Here is a 12,305-nt window from a genome sequence, read left to right on the forward strand (position 1 = left end):
CACTATCTACACACAGTTCTCAGAACCAATTAATGTTGGCAAGTTAGACAAGTGCCTCAGACAGCTAAATCAACAGAGAACGCACTGCTGTCAAAAAGGGGAGGTCTTGCTTCTTCCTTCTTCTCCCTGCAGCCTCTGCCCCACGCTCTCAAAGGATGGTCCCACCTCCACCTCTGCACCAGCTCTGGTGCTTGCTGACCTTTTCCATGGTGTGATTCAACAAGCAGTGGCTGAGAACCATAAAGCTGTTTTGCTAGGGTAGTTTTCGCTGCACTACTGAGCTACGGTGCACAGGATGTTTCTGTGAGCGCTAGCCAGCATGAAGCAAGCAACAAGAGGGATAGAGAAACAGCTGTACCTCCCTCTATTAGCAGTAGTGACTTTTATATCAGCTCTACCCCAGCAGTCAATTAAGGACACTCTTCAATAGCATGAGCCTAATTAGAATAAAACTATGTAAAGGTGCAGATTATTTTTTTTTTTTGGGGGGTGGGGGGTGGTGGAGACAGTATCTATTGATTGAGAGCCTGCAGATGAATCCTGAAACAAACAAAAGATGGACAACCAGACAGGCACCTGTATTTCTAACAGGATAATCCCTTCTGGGAAACTTTCCTTAGGGGAGAGGTAGGAAAAGGACTGGCAGAATCTGCCTTGGGTGATAAAGAGGAGGAAGGGAGAAGGAAAAGCAAAAACAAACCTGCCCCACAACCTTAAAAACCCTGACTGGGAGAGGAAGGGAGGATTCCAGACGGAACAACAATTCTCCTGCTAATGAACAGACCGAGCTATGCTCACAGATGCTCTGATAGCCATGTCAGGTCTGTAACCAAAGTTTCACTCCTCTCTCAATTAGTGCTCTACTTACCTCTGTGGCCTATGGATTCAAGGGCTTTCAAAATCTACCACACAGCTTCTATAAAAATGTAGCAGCTGTTCTTAAGATTACCATTCATTTAACAGAAAATTCAAAGCAGATCTGTACAATTATGAGATCGAAACTGGAATTATGCAGAGGTAGCCGTTCCTTTTTCCAAAAAAGCCAACATACACATAACTGTGCACATGCTTTCTGCACATTATTTTATGTCTAAAGTTTGAGACCCATTAAACCACTAACTAGGGAGCAAAGAATCCTGGTCTCCCTACTGGACTATGATATTGTGCAGGTATGTTCTTAATAATATATCATTTAGATGATAAATTTGTCCATTTTTGAAGCATGAATCAAAAGAAATCCCTGACCTTGTTTACATTTATATACTGGAAAATGCTGTACAAATCAATCCATGTTGCATTGACTTAAATATACTTAAAGATTTATGCTTTTTCCAATGATACCATCTACATAGGTTTTATAGTTATATGTAAATCAGTTAACAACCGAATGTTATTTACTTCATTAGCATTAGAAGATACTTTTTATTTAATTCATTTTAGCAAGCTATTTAGTAATCAGATTTTCCAAGAAACAGTATGATGATAAATCGTAATACAAAAGCATAACAAGCAGCTACTCTTTCTCTTCCAAAATTCATTAAGGACTGAATGTGTTCCACTGTCTATGCAAATTATGTCCTACTACCGAGTGTAGACATAATTAAAAAAATTAACTGGACAGAAATAGCACCAAATTTACCAGAAGACATTTGCAGACTTTCTTGAGAAAACTCCCTCCAAAGGAAAATTCAGAAGACAAAAGTAAAATCCCACAATTGTGAACCCGATAAAAGGCTCTCATAGGTATGTGTAAGCAGTGCAGGAAGATGAACTAGAGCAAAGTCACCTGCTCTCTTATTTACCTGTCCTTTCTGTCTATTAGAGGTACTATTATAACAGCAGGAGTTGGCAGAAAAGAAAGAACGTGTTCACACCTCGATCACTCCAACTTGGCCTGATGTCTAAGCTCATGCAGACCTTCACCGACTGCACACACCAAGATATGAGGCTTTGCACTCGTGTGACTGAGGCACCATCATATATGCCCTTTGGAACAAAGTCAACAGCCTTGAGAGAGGAAGAAAAGCCAGAAAGAGACATTATCTTAAAGCACAGCAGCAAGATTCACCAGAACGTATCTGTCAAACATCTACTTCAAACCTATACACACTTTGGATAGGTACAGGTTACCAGCACTGTATTATTTGCACAAGAATAATGTTGCATATCAGAAACAAAAATTGAAACTTGCCCTTGGTCTTATAGTCCATTATACTTAAAGACCTCTTTTTCTTTACTGAGAAATTTCGCATACTACAATCTCTTGACCAATTTTGAAAAACAATATAGTCCCCCTCTATCACACTCAGGCTGTAAGCTAAGACACTACCACTGTTCATAAGATAGTTGACAGGCCTTTGAAGAGGACACCTTTCATAGCTACAGGCATGTGAGAAGTCAAGACATATTATTACTAAATATCCCCCCTCCCTTTTTTTCTATTTTAAATTTTGAGCAATAATCTAAGGCTCTTTAAACCCTGCTTCATCTTCTCCTGTGCGTCCACTACCGAATGCAACCGAAACACTTAGCTGACAGTGACAAGATAAGAACAAGATAACTCCTTCAGGAATATAGTTGCATACATAAGAAATTTAACAACCAGGAAGACTAGAGAAATCTTTATTCTACACATTGATAGGAAACTAACGTATACAAGTACTTATGGAGACCAGCAGGAATTTGTTGTTGGCATTCATTATCCATAAATTCAAAACCCCTGTCCTAGAAAACTTCAAAAACACATTGATAGGCTGAAAAAACACTGGCATTATACAGTGCTTCTTCAGAGTAATCTGGAGCACTGGCTCCTCGGGAGGGTCTGCTGCCCCATTCTGCACAGACCACTGCCATTCTCATATTAGTTCTCTTCTTGGACTCCACTTGGACTTTTAGGATATGAACAAAGTACAACAAAGGAAGTAAACAACTTTGTCTGGTACCCTCATGGCAAATGAAACAGTCCTCAGGATGCTACAATGTAACATGACAAAGGAGCACTGCTCAGGTTCTTCCAGCTTGCTATTAAATCTAGTAGATTTCAGGTGTCCTTCTTTAGTGCCAAAATACGCACTTTTAATTAAAAATAAATTTTAAAAAATGCAGACAATTTAACCATTTTAAGAAAAGGAAAGGTTGGTGTACTAGGATACTACCTAAGGAAAAACCCCACTAGAATTCTTTCTTTGACTAGGGGAACTATGCAACATGAAGAACAACAGAAGTCTTCCTGACAGACCAGGAATGTTCAATCCACATGTTTCAACAGATGCAGGGTTTCTGATGAAATTACAGTTCTAGCACTGAACAATCTCTGTTGGATGAAAACCAACTTAGCTAGCATATGCATATTGTTACAAAGCACAACTCTGTGACTAGTCCACTCTCATTAGGGTAACTAAAATAATGTTAAATGGTTTATACACTATTTAAAGTTGCAGCTCCATTAGCATCTGTTCTCACCTTTTTTTTTTTTTTCCCCCTAGCTGAAGAGGGAAAGAAAATAATTTCTGAAACAGACTTCAAGACAGTTAACTAAAAACTATTTTTTTTGTATCACTGTCTCACTGGCAAGTATCCACACAGGGTAATGTACGTTGGCAGACAAACACCATTTTAGCCTGAACACCATTATAGAATTAACCTTTAAAAAATGACATACCTCAGAAACAGAAAAGCATTAGCTTAGTGGAAAATATGTATGTTGAATGGCTAAGCTCCTCCTCCAAAGAACGTGCCTGTCTAAAAGCGTAAGTAAAGAACTATTTAGAAATGCTTATGAAATACAACATGACATGTCTTCAGTTTTTGCTAGCATAGTTCTGTTGGCCTGGGAGGCAAAAAATGAATGCCCTTCTCACATGACATTGCTGTACCAGCAAAAGCTCTGTAGAAACAACTATGCTGACGGAAGATTTTGTTGGCTTAGCTTACATCATTCAGAGAAACCTAACTGACAGCAGAAAAACTCCTCCTGTCTCTTAAGCTGTTTCTACTCTGGGAGCTCTACAGCAGACGTACATACAGTTCTGTATCCATGTTGCCACACCAGCACCCTCCCCCAATTCCAAGCCTTTTCACCTTACAAGCAATACCGAACTCTTCTCTTTCTATCCTTATTTTGTTTATATTGCATGCTCACCCATCATCCTTTATCAGCTCCTTCTGTCATCTTGCATACTTTTTTTCCATAAAATTTTCACTCATTTTCAACCGTATATTTAGAAAGCCTCCAGCGTTCCATGAAACACACTCTGTGACACCACAGAGCACAAAACTCTGCATCACCATATAACACTGTTGTGTACAGAATACCTTTAGGTTGTAAAGTCATTCAGATTGAAGACACAAAACTGAGGCATCTACCCTGTTTTAAACTATCAAATAGAAATAGTCAGTCATCTTATTAAAAACAACTCTTAAACTGAAGAAGAATCACCTGTTATTAGATCATTCCCTGGAGCTAAATTTCTAGTGCTAAGGCCTTAAAATGGAATAGAAAAAGTCACAACATGCTTTTCCTGTGTCCGTTAGAAATAAAATTATTAGTTTGTGAAAACATAACTGGTTTTCCCTTTGTGCTGTTGTCAATGCTTAATAAATATCCTAGAAGTTTAATAGCACAAAAAAATATAAGTATAGCCTGAGCTATTTAAGGCTGCTTAAAAAAAAAAAAATACAACACAAAACACCACAAAGCAATCCACCAAAAAAAGTAAAAAATTGATTTTTATGAGTTAGTTTACCAAACTGTAAGCTAACCAAAGGCATCTTCAAGAGTCTTTTGAGCTCAGCATTAATATTAGTATATTAGAAACAAGATAGAAGAGTACATAAATATTTTTAGTTCAGATGCAGTAAAAAGATCATCTTGCTACTCAAAACACTCAACAGAAAACACAAAGCAAATAAAAGTACATGCAGAGAACACATAACATCAAATAAAGTACATGCCATGTATGTGTCCTCAGATGATACAGTAGCAAATTAAAACTCCAAAATAGTCAGATGTATTTTTTCCCCCAGTTATTTTAAGTAAATAAACTGAAGCATTGCCTGTGACTATTTTCAGTGGATATCCTTCAAATAGCAGCTTTCTTAAAAGATACAAAACTTCATTTAGAAAACAGCGCCCAGAACTGCACATAGCAACTAACATTTTTTTTTATACAGATTTCAGATTATATTTTTATAATATAAAATTTTAAATTTTTCCTTTGGTATTTCCATCAATAGCAACAGGAAAAAAAGGGTCCCCAGAATAGACACACAAATTTTGACTGTGGATGGCAGAAATAGACTCCTAGAGTTACCAGGCAAGATTAAAGATTCTGTTTAGGGCCCTAGATATTCAAGATTATGAAATGGGCTTGGTTTTCAAAAAAAGTTGTGAAACAAAAGCTTCAAATACAACAGGTACTTTCTTTCCCCATTAGGAAAAAATCCCAATCTTGGTGAATTACCATACCATTATGGTCTCTCCCTGCATAAAGTGAATAAAGACAAAAACCACCAAATCAAACAAGAGAAATGCAACAAAACTTTCCATGGGGTGCTGTCAATACTCTCACCTGTGTATTGTTTCCATAGTTTCATGAAATACTACATCACATCAACAAAATAAACACATACCTCATTTGGTAGCTTAAAAATCTGTTGATTACAAACATCATGTAACAACAAATCAGAACTTTAAAACTATCTAGCTAACAAACATTAATCCTATAGCAGTGTATTTTTGCTCAGTTTATAACAAAATCACAGCAGTTCTGATGCCTGCTGTGATAGTGCAGAAACTTAAAAAAAATTTAAATTACCATTGATCTTCATGGAACCAAGCATCATGATTTTTAACAGCCACCCAAAATTACTTGTTATTTCTACAAAAGGAGACTCAGTCTACAATACAAGTCATCAACATCCTGCATAGAAAAAAAAAATTTGTAGCCTATCATAAATACTCTTGCTATTTTGATTTGAAATCTATTTTTCAGTTAAAAACTTATCTTCATAAAAACCCTAAGATCTTAATTATACTTCCTCATTAAAAGGGAGATAACAGGAACAATTTAAAAAACAACCCAAAACCCAGACATCTCTCCCATTTTTGCCACCTAGGAAAACTGTCCTGTTTTAGCAGAGATATTTGTAACGTTTTTCCAATCCAGTAAGTAAAAATTAGAAAATATGCCATTATTACATTAAATTCTATATGAAAAAGTCTTTTTAAAGTCAATTTTTAAAGAAAGAAGAGATTCAGGGATGCTAATGATCTCTGTTAACTGATTAGGCCTAAAAAGGCTTTTGTGGAAAAAAAGGAAAACCAAATACAAACTGCAATTTGTCTACAGACATTTAATTCTTCTCCTTTCAGCCAGTGTTTAAATACCCTATTTCAGAACTCACCTACCTGCATCATATTGGCATTTTGTTTCATTATGCAGTTAGTGAAGACGTGCTTTCCGTATCATCTCATACAAGGCTCTGCGTGTGCCTTTAGAGAGCGGACTGCACAGACATGCTTAGCTGATCACTCGGCGGCCGTGGGTCCGCGCTGAAGCGGTCTGTTGAGGCACTCGCTGAAGCCTCTGAGACAATAGAAAATCAACAGCTGGGTGATGTGCTGTCAGTGACACCCAGCCAGTCACCACGCACGGCCACCAAAATGCGCAGAGCTTATACCGAGCTCCTCCTTAGCAATCCACCAGCAACTGATGCAAAAGCCTTCTGAAGCTATGAATGTGCTATAAAATGGCTGTACAGATTTTAATCGTTTTTGCCATTAAATCAGACTCCTCTCCAAACGAAAGTTTAAACCACACAAGCAAATTTTGATGTGACACTCAAGAAGGACAAAACCCATTCTTACTGTAAAGATACTAACTTCCTTTCTAAACATTTTTATTTCTTCAGTTTGGCACTGTGAACACAACTTAAAAAAACATCAGTAAGTTAGTTCACAGAGCCAGCAGATAAATGCATTTGTCATCAGCACTATGACTGGCATGATAATTTTCTGGACTAGCATATAACTGCCAACAGAACCCAAGTAAGAAAAACATTTTCTGAACAGAGGGGTAGAAAAAGAAGCAGTTATGATATGCTAATTATCATACTTCCAAAATCAGTATCCAGACCAGGGGCCTATAATTTTCTTGCCTGTGAGAAACTGCTGTCACTACCCCATCTGTAGCATTACCACAGTGCTCAGTACTACTACTGCAGAATGATAATCTCCCTTCTGTACTTCTCTAGCGACCACTCTGAAGAATCCTGCATACTAAGTAAGGCTGGAAGGCAAATGGAACAGTATTTTTAATGTGGGGGCTCCAGAGAGGGGAGGCATGATCTTGGGAGGCTACAATTCCTGACTAACAGGAGATCAGGACCCTGTATTTTTAAGTGACAAGGTTAAAATAAAATATATATATATATATATATATATATATATATATATATATATATATATGTATATTTACACACACATGTTTATATACATACAGAAACAGACATTTATGTAACAAGCATAGGAAACAACGTAACAAAAGGGAACCATAGGAAGATTTAGGCCTGTCACAGACTGAATCAGTCTCAATACCAAAAGACATTTTTATAAATATAAGCAAAATACATATAAATATATCTTTTGGTATTGAGACTGCTGCAGTCTGTGACAGGCCTAAATCTTCCTATGCCTGTTATTCCCCTATTCTGCTACCTCTGTGCTCCATCTTTAAATCCTCCACTCTTACCGGCTGCAAATGGCAGTGGCACACACCCTGTGCATCTCAGCTGTCATCCCTGAGCTGCAAGATCATGGAGGGGGGTTGAAGAAAGGAAGCCTTTTTCCTTTAGCTGAAGATGGCAGCTCTTGAAATACCTGTATTTTTCTTGTGCATGGCAGGTGCAGAGTAACTGCTGGCTATCCCCCTTCTCTACTCAACAGTCACCTCCTGACATTAGTACACAAGCCAGCTATTCCTTCGTTCCACCCCAGGCTACTGCTTCACATATGCAGACAACAGTTCAACAGTGTTTTGATCTAGATAATGCTGCACCATCTCACACCTGTTTCCCCATCAACACACCCAATTAGCTCCCAACACACAAGTATGTAACAACTCTAAGAAAATACATACAAAAGGCACAGTTCTGGGAGTCCCTTGATATTTTTGGAGGTTTCACCTCTGTCATCTGTTTTGCAATGGGAGCATTACTCATCATGGTCAAAGCATCTTTGGCAGGATGTTAAGAAGAAAATTCCCCCCCCCCTTTTTTTTAAATCATATAATGAATTCCATATAGTTGAACACCTATGTTTCAGCCATCCATTGCAGGGTCTGTATTCTGAATGCTGCCAAAAAGAATAGCTCTTAATTTCTGGACACATTATACAGATTGCATTAGTGTCAGAATAATCTTTTAAGTAATCCCATTACACACCACTAGGAAAACATGTCTGTGTGCATGTATGTATCCAACTACAGTTATAGTCAGATCTGGTATTCACATACATCACAGCAGAGAACCTTGGAGTACTTTTTAATCTGTAAGATCAGCAACAACGTACAGCTAACCCTGAACAGGAAATAAAGCAGTACTCAAAGAAGTAAAAAAAAGAAAAAAGAAAACTGGGCAATGAACTACTGTTATGATCTGCACTGCCCCTTAGAAAATTTTGTGAGTTTTATGAAAATTAACAACATCCACACATTATAAAGATTCATGAACGTATCAAATACTTCTTTTTGGCTTTTATTAGCTTCTGTAACTCCTATCCTCGAGACTGTCATCGTACAGGATACATTGGTCTGGCTTTACTTTCTCATAAGCAAAGCATAACCTTTCTTCCCCTACACAAATTTATTGATCTGCTCTAACTGATGGATTAGAAAATGGCAATAGCAGTCATTATGTTTCGCCCCCATAACTAGAAGCCTATACTTCAGCAGAAGCTTACAAAAAGTCTCCAGTGGATTCCATGAGGCACCTCCACATGATTCCCACTTTCTAACTTGTCCAGATGCTATTAGATAGCATTGCTCTTTTCCAGGAGTTCAGTGTTTCTGATTATTTCCAGCAGAAGAGTATCCTTAATATCCTTCCCTCCTGGAAAATGTTAGACTACATATCTAATTGGAGGGCAGAGGAGAACACTTTAAAAAAAAATGGAAAAAGGGGAAGTTCTAAGCTAAGAACAAAGCAGGATGCTATACACTATTATACTCTGCATGCACTAGCACTACAGGCTCCTCATGACTTCAAAATGTGTAATCAGAACTATGAAATAAACTTCATCTTAACACCTCAGAGTTCCTACTTCTGCAGCAGGGCTCTGTTAACTATAATCTTATTGGGAACAATTGATAATTAAAAATAGACTATTAAAAAAAAATAGTCAAACAACCAACCCACACATAAGGTATCTGCATTGTGTACCCATGGCCAATTAAGTCTGTTAACTACCATCATTACCAGATGCCCTTCTGAATAAAGGCCTAGAAAGTTAAGACATATAGTCAAGCAAAAAAATGTATACTAGAAATCAATGTAATAAAATTGTCCACATCTTTAATAAAACTGCAGAATTTAAACAAAAATGAAAATGTCAACTTAAAAGACATACTACAAAGCTATCAGTAAAATTTGACAGGCCATATTCAGTAAAACTTTCTGCATTAAGTTTTCATAAACTGCACTCCACTAAAAGGTGCCTCTTTTACATATTACATTACAAATACAAACTAATACAAAAGGGGGAGATTAAAAACACATTTTGTTTCTCAAATTCTTCAGTGGGTGTAGGGAGGTGTTAACACCTACAACTCATTAAGTGCAAACTACAAATATATAGGATCTTTTCTACTCTCTGGTTGTAGCAAGAAGATTTGAATCCCTTCTACTAAAGCTTGTACAATCCACTCTACTTTCCTTCCCATGAGGTTATCTTCCTTTCAGTTGCTGCTGTTCCAGGTAGACTGGTGCAGGAAGGTGTGGGTTTTAGTGGTGGATTTCATTAAAGTGGGAAATGGGAAAATACTGCTGAAGTAAAGGCAAGGAAAAAAAACAGAGGCAATCTAAGGTGGAAGATCACAAAATGTGGGTCTAGTTATTATAATTACCATTAGACAAATTTTTCAATCCCTTCACACAGAAGCTTCTTCACAACCACCACACAGAAACCACAAGACACACCAATGCCTACAACAACCAAAGTATTCCTTAAGAGATGAAAAAAAAATTTTAGCTGAATATTAAGATAGTCTTCAGGGCTTCTGTGCTTAACATTAGAAAGGAAAAGAGGATTTTGATAGGAAATAAGAGTTACCTGAAATATTCCTCCCTAGGAAATGCATTGTGTAAATGCTCATTTGATGTGTCTACAGCAATATGAATGCCTTTATACAGAGGTTATGCCACATGCAACTATGTGTAAATGAATATAGAAATAACATTAATGTATGTGAAATAAGAAAATATTTTGAACTGAGTATCATAAAAATAATGCCTTAATGTTTCTCTTAAATGAGATAAGACTCAGATTTCATATGCTTAAGTAAAAACATAGATCCTGGAAAGAGGAGTTGGAGCACTCAGGGCTAGTTCACAATTGCATTAGCAACCCTGACTTAGTTGAACTGCAACTTGGAACATGCACAAATTGCATCGCTGTTATCAAACACACACAATCAGATTTGCCGAAATACTATCTAATAGAATCAGCATTATAAGCTCAGAAACACAGGCGCAAATTTAAAGTTACAATTAAATTTAAATTTCAAAGCAATACCACATATAAAGCATACGAGACAAATATTAAAGAGATAAATAAAAAACAGTCTAGAAAGCAATCAGATGCTTGATAAAGGAGGATGGATTCTCTGGGCTTAAGGACAAAAAGTGAAGATACGCAACACAGACACAACCACTTCAAAACCATTTTCCTGACAAAACAATACCATCCATGATAGTTGTACTGAAAACCTCAATATGAATAAGCGATTGTGGAAATTAATATCTTCACTTTAAAAAAAAGTTTATAACAAAACTACACAACTCGGTAAGTAGCCCAAGTGCACCATCAAGTGCCCCCAAACCAGTATCTCACTCAGAGAATAGAGGAGACTGGACTGCACTGAATGAAATGTTCTTTAAAATTTGAACAGGAGTATTGACACAAACAGAAATCCAAACTCATTTAAAAAGCCAAAAAAATAGTTTTCACTGTTATATAGGATATACTTGGGAAGCAGGTGTTACTGGCTCTGCAATATCCTATCACTTAAGGCACAAGGGCCCTGTATTTCCCCAAAATAACTCACAGTAAGATTTACAAGCCTGTATATTTTCAGGGCAGAAAAGGCAGGACACAAACTCCTGGAGGAGAAAGCACACAGCTAACAAACTGAAATGTTCTAACAACAGTCTTTCATTTTAGAAGAACGAACAATGGAAGAGAAAGAAAATTAGTTTTTTGAAGACTCATAAAGAACAAGTGAAAAAGTAAGCTTGAACCAACTAAAAGACATTTAAGAGAAAGCTTGAGAAACAAAAAGCTCAAAAAGAAGACTAGAATGGGATACGCCAAGTCAACTACTTATCACAATTCCAAAATGAAGTTTATCTATAAACCTAAAGGAAACAGAGCAGCTTTTCACAGTTATATGAGAAAGGGAGACACCTAACAGTATAAGTAACATTTGGCCTATCTACATGAACTTAACAGAAGTCACATAGGAAGCCATCTTCTGATCACACCAAGTTTCATCCACTTGACTATTTTTGTGTTTGTCTCTTCTGAACTGGTAAGTCTTAAACATTTGATTGAACAGAAATATCTTTATCTCTACCCTTAGAGAAATTACATAATTCCAAACTGGTCATGAATGCCTATTCTGTATTTAGTTCATATCATCTGCCTATAAAAAATCCTCACTGCCAAGAAAGCACAAACCCTCGAGCACTGCAATTTAATTCCTTTGCACCATAAGCATAGTTTAGACTGTACAGTGATGAAGCTAGAATAAACATCCTTCTCTGGTGGTCTTATTTTGTTCTAAGAAGTGAAATATATCCACATTCTTACTAGCATAAATGAAACAACTTTACTGGTGTTTAGAAACTAGTCACCAATTAGCTATGGTTACTAGATAATGACAAAGTGTTGTCCAGGTCTAAATACATCACACCCAAAATGTAAACAGTCCCAAAACACTGATTGTGCAAAGCTAGTCTTAAAGACTAAATGCAATTATGTTTCAAATGCCTTCTGGACAATAGATACCAAATGAGCAAGTGTCTGTCTG

The 12,305-nt window shown here is 37.0% G+C and overlaps 1 protein-coding gene across 18 annotated transcripts in view; it reads right to left on the reverse strand.

Annotated features, from left to right (window-relative positions):
* Positions 1-12,305, reverse strand: part of R3HDM1 (R3H domain containing 1) — an 89,155-nt gene that overhangs the window by 60,732 nt on the left and 16,118 nt on the right. Inside the window, exon 1 of one of the 18 annotated variants that reach the window (XM_042783753.1) lies at positions 6,410-6,427. The exons of the other annotated variants lie outside the window; for them this stretch is intronic. The gene's annotated coding sequence lies outside the window, so the exon portion shown is untranslated. Of the gene's footprint in view, positions 1-6,409; positions 6,428-12,305 lie in introns of those variants that run through there. 18 annotated transcript variants of the gene reach the window in all.

This window comes from Tyto alba, unplaced genomic scaffold, assembly GCF_018691265.1.
Source record: "Tyto alba isolate M040663 unplaced genomic scaffold, T.alba_DEE_v4.0 Super-Scaffold_7, whole genome shotgun sequence".
Lineage (NCBI taxonomy): Eukaryota > Metazoa > Chordata > Aves > Strigiformes > Tytonidae > Tyto > Tyto alba.